A 4,972-nucleotide genomic window follows, 5' to 3' on the forward strand; every position below is an offset into this window, starting at 1 on the left:
GTTCACCCCAAGTCAGTCCTAGTCTTTATCCTTGATATCGTATTTGTCACATCTCCTACCTCATTTGAGATTTTTAAGGCTTTTGTTAAATGATGTTTCCAGCTTCCAGCTTTCTTTCACTATTTCTCTTGTCATCTCTCTTTCTATATCACATGTTTTCTTCCCACACTTCTCTTATAAATATGTTTCTTTTTAGGTCCACCCTGGGGTTGAGCTTTCTTTCTCAGATCCAGTTGAGGGGCTGTTGACCAGAGGTTTATTTGGGGCTTGTAGTTCTGACTTCAGATTCTTCTCGATGAATCAGGAGCTCACGAAAGAGGCTTGAGTTGGAGCAGGATAGGAGCCAAGGAATGAGGCTCAAGTAACAGGGGTGAACATGGGTATTCATGTTCATATTCATTCATTGATTCATTCATTCAGTTTGTTGAGCACTAATAAGATAGTTTAGTGTGGTTTCCCTATTTGGTCCTGTTTTTGTTTCTCTCTTGCTTCCTACAAATATTTGAAGAAGTTTAAGATTTCTTTCACAACAGCTGATTCTCTCCAGGGGTAACAGCAAGTATTCTGGTAGTGTTAACAGGCAGCAACCCTGGGACCAGAGCAGCTGATTTTATTTTTGGTTTTTGTCAAGTGTTTGTAAGTTGAGAACTGCCCCTGTTCAAACAACATGACTTGGGTGGTATGTAAGAACTCCTGTAGAAATAATGAATGTGGAACAACTAAAGAGTAAAAGTAAACCACCCTGAACAACAAGTTGTCCAGCAAGTTTTGAAAAGACTTGGGTTTGGATTAATGTCTTGAAGAATCTGGATATGCTATGGGCCATTCACAGTCTCATTTATGTAAAACATGAGACTTTCTTTGGTTTTGGAGATCCTGTTTTTGACAGATTCTTTCTGTGGAATAGTAATTGTAACATTGACACATTTGGGAAATTTTACTTTGGCATTCACCATATTACTTTGGCTCATTGGTTCTTATCAATTTTTAATTTATTGCCCAAGCAGTATTACATTACAAATATAGAAGAGATACATACTTATCCCGTTACCTTCTATAATCTGTCAGTTTGATTTAAAGTTTTTTTCTCTCTGGTTTTAATTCACTTGCATATATTTGAATAATCATAATGAATTATAACCTCATATTATTTATATCATTCTTGTCCCACTCAAAATCTTATTACAAACATTTCCATTTTGCCAATTTCCATATTTTAATTTTAATGGCTGCTCAATTTTGATGTAACCTAATGTTTACAATATTCTACAAATTTTGTACTTTTGAATATTTGATATTTTTCCCTATGAGGTGTTGTTAAATGTATGAATATTTTTATTATCTATTGTCTCCATTTTCATATTGCTTTCCATTTTTCATAAAAATTGCACCAAAGTAAAACATTTTGACTGTGCTGTTGCTTTGGCTTGCAATTTCAGACTAAGTAGTGACTTTTCTTTCTCGATTATATTTCTTGTTTCAAAATGACTTGTCATATATTTTCTGTTATTATTCTGTTATATTAATAATAGTAATAAATTGTATAAATTATAAATGACTACTTTTGAACAAAGAAATTCCTTAGAATTCTTTATATATTGTATATTTTAATTCTTGTTCCTTATACTTTTTCCATTTCTCCATGTGACTTAATTTGTGTTTTGTTAATTTTGTGAATTGAATAATTGTAGCTTAATCATTTCTGGATGATCTTTGATTCATTTTTCCATGTGTAATTTCAAAGTCAACTAAAAGTTGCAGCTATGAAGACTGTGGTTCCCTGATTATCATTGTTTATGCCATTTCTGGGGCTACTTTGGCTGGGTTAGATTATTTTAGAATTGTGTGTTCTAGAATCATAGGATGGACACACTAGGGGGAAATTAGTCATCATTAGGTAAAAACCTTTCAAATGTAGAGATGTTAATCACATGTTTATAGATTAAATGTAGATTTACTGACTGAGCTTGTAGATATTGATGTAGATATTGACAAATTTCTGAATTTGGTGAGTCTGGCTGCTAATTAAGGAACTGTATCCAATCTCATGTTTAAAAAAATAAAGAAATAGCCGGGTACTGGTGGCTCACACCTGTAATCCTAGCTATTCAGGAGGCTGAGATCTGAGGATCGAAGTTCAAAGCCAGCTCTGGCAGAAAAGTCTGTGAGACTCTTATCTCCAGTAACCCACCAGAAAACCGGAAGTGGTTCTGTGGCTCAAGTAGTAGAGCATTCACCTTGAGCTGAAGAGCAGACGGACAGCGTCCAGGTCCAGAGTTCAAGCCCCATGACTGACCAAAATAAATAAAATAAAGAAACAGTTAAAGTTTTTATATATATATATATATATATATATATAATACTTTAAAACACTCTATGTTTGGAAGCGAAAATTTTCATGTGTGGTTGAGCATTTATGACACTGCTTTCCAGCATTTTAATTTTAAAAGTTAAGTAGCAATAGTGATTTTTAAAATGTGTCTTCAAATCACTGGTCATTTGCAAAAATCACCTTAGCAGGTCCTTGATGGTTATTTTCTTTGTTGTTGGTTTTGTTCTTTGACCCTCAGATTCTATGTATTTGGGAGATTCTTTGCGAATTTATAATACATTGTGATGTTTGCTCATTAAATAGTCTTTTAAAACAATTATTTTTAAATAGCTCAAGTTATTTGATACTTACTTTATAGATAATTGAACGGCATTATTTCTATACTGATTTAAAGAGAGGAGTTCCATTTAAGCCCAGTGGAAAATGCTTTCCCTTAGGTAGTTTTGAAAGATAAATTATTGCATAAAAATATGACAAAGTGAACAGGAAGTCTAAACATTTATGAACAAATATAATTAAATTTGTTTAAATTAATCATAGAGAGGATTCATGCTTGCTATGTACTGATGATGTTGAATTGCTGTTATCCCATATCAATAGATACACAAAACGAAGGTTACCCAGAGTAGCTAAACTGATAAATCGTATTTGGGGTTATTAAGTTGAATATCTCATATACCTGAAAACTCTTAAGATGAATTTTGGGCTAGATGAAAACTAAGTGGTAATAAATACTCTTGACAGGTTGGGGTTTTTATGCTCAGTTTTGGTGAGAACGTAAAGACATTGTCCTGTGTTACTTTCTTCTCTTTTGAAGGGTAAGAAAAAACTGTTGTGCTCAAACACTGATGATGCGCTCAGCTGCTTTCAGTTGCTTTGATTTCCTTCAGAAAGAATATAGAAACCAAAGTCCATATCAAGTTAAGATTTAGACCTGTCCACAAAAATATATATTATATATTATGAAGTTTGCCTGAGAGTCATGTTTAGAGTGAAATATTATATTCATCTAATTCTGCATCTACTATATTTTCTCATGGCTTTATTTTGCCTTTTCAAATTTGCTGCCTTCTTGTTAAGCACAAAAAAACTCCAGATTCTTAGGGAATTTTTATTATATTATAATGGAAAGTATATGTGGCAGTAAAACCTCTTTTCTGTAACACTTTTCAAAATGTTAGCTATGTAGTTTTCTAGAAGTGATTTTTAGAAGATCATGAATCAGTTGGTGGGTAATGCTTATTTAGGGCTGGTAAGTATAGCACATAGATAACAAAGGCTAAGTTTTTCATTTGGAGGCACTTATCAAATATTACTTGAAAGTCAGGTGGGACAATTGGGTTTTTAACTCTAAAAACTACTATAAGTCTTAGTTTTATATTAAAGTTTCATATTTATATTTAACCCGCAGTGAGTGAGCTTGCTAGCTTTTACGTACTTCTTACTTATCCTCTCTGTAGTCTGGGTGTTGACATTCTTCCTGTTTCCTTGTGTATGCATTGCCAAAATGGCCACTCTTAGGACACTTCCTGTGGAAGAGGTTTTCAGAGATTCGTGAAAGTAACAAATTAATACTGGGCTGTGCCTTAATTTTGGGTATTTCTTACAGTGTTTTGTTTCATGTAAAGAGTGAAATAGATGAGAGACATGCATATTGTGGACTTTGAGAAGATATAGCTGATGATAACTAACATTAAAAAAAATGAGCTCCACAGAATACCACCATAGTTACTACTTTGTCCTTTAGTCTTGTTTTTTTTTTTAAACCTTGATATCAGCTATCAGAATCACTTGAGTATTGAGAGATCTGAGTATTGAGAATCGATAAAGGAGTAGTCTTTTGAGTCGATCATCTGTGTGAGTGAAGCACTGTGTTTTATTTCAAAATTCTTGAATTTCCTCTAGACAAAAGCCGATAGCTCCTCTTGAGCCTGTAAGTCAGTATATTATTATTGTTATTAAGTGACATTGATCAAAGGGAAAACAGTGGTTTAAAGTCTGCATTAAATCAAAGCAAGGGCAGATCTCTTGAAAATGTGCTCTCTGTCCTGAAAAAAAATAATTACTTCCTGAATCACTGAATTGTCTTCCATGGTCAGTGACACATTTTGCAATATAGTGCTGATAGTTCAGTAGGTCCAGGTCATATCCTATGACATTGTGTCGCATGGTAGTATTTCTTTACTTTTAATAAAAGAAAAATATCAGAAAATCATCTATCACTTTATAGCCATGACTTTTACAACAAAAGGCCACTGCGAGTCCTTCAAAATTAGCTTTAATTAGTAGTTGAGATATTCTATTCAATCTATCCTGCTCTCTAGTATCCTGTTTGATCACAAATATTTATCGTTTTATTCATCAATTCTTCACTTTCCCTGTGGGATATTGTGGTGGTTGTTGTCATGCAACCAGGAGACAGTGGAATGCAGCTCTGGGTGCTCAGAAAGTCTTGAACATTGTACTATAGGCATGGTTGTGTCATTGAATCAGTAACTGTATGTTGGTGCTGGTCATTACCACAATATACATGCTGCTATGGTAAGAGAAAAAAAACCCCAACAACACAAAACAACAAATGGAGCATACACACACACACACACACACACACACACACACACACACACACACACACACACA

Source organism: Dipodomys ordii, unplaced genomic scaffold (genome assembly GCF_000151885.1).
Source record: "Dipodomys ordii isolate 6190 unplaced genomic scaffold, Dord_2.0 Scaffold98, whole genome shotgun sequence".
Taxonomy (NCBI): domain Eukaryota; kingdom Metazoa; phylum Chordata; class Mammalia; order Rodentia; family Heteromyidae; genus Dipodomys; species Dipodomys ordii.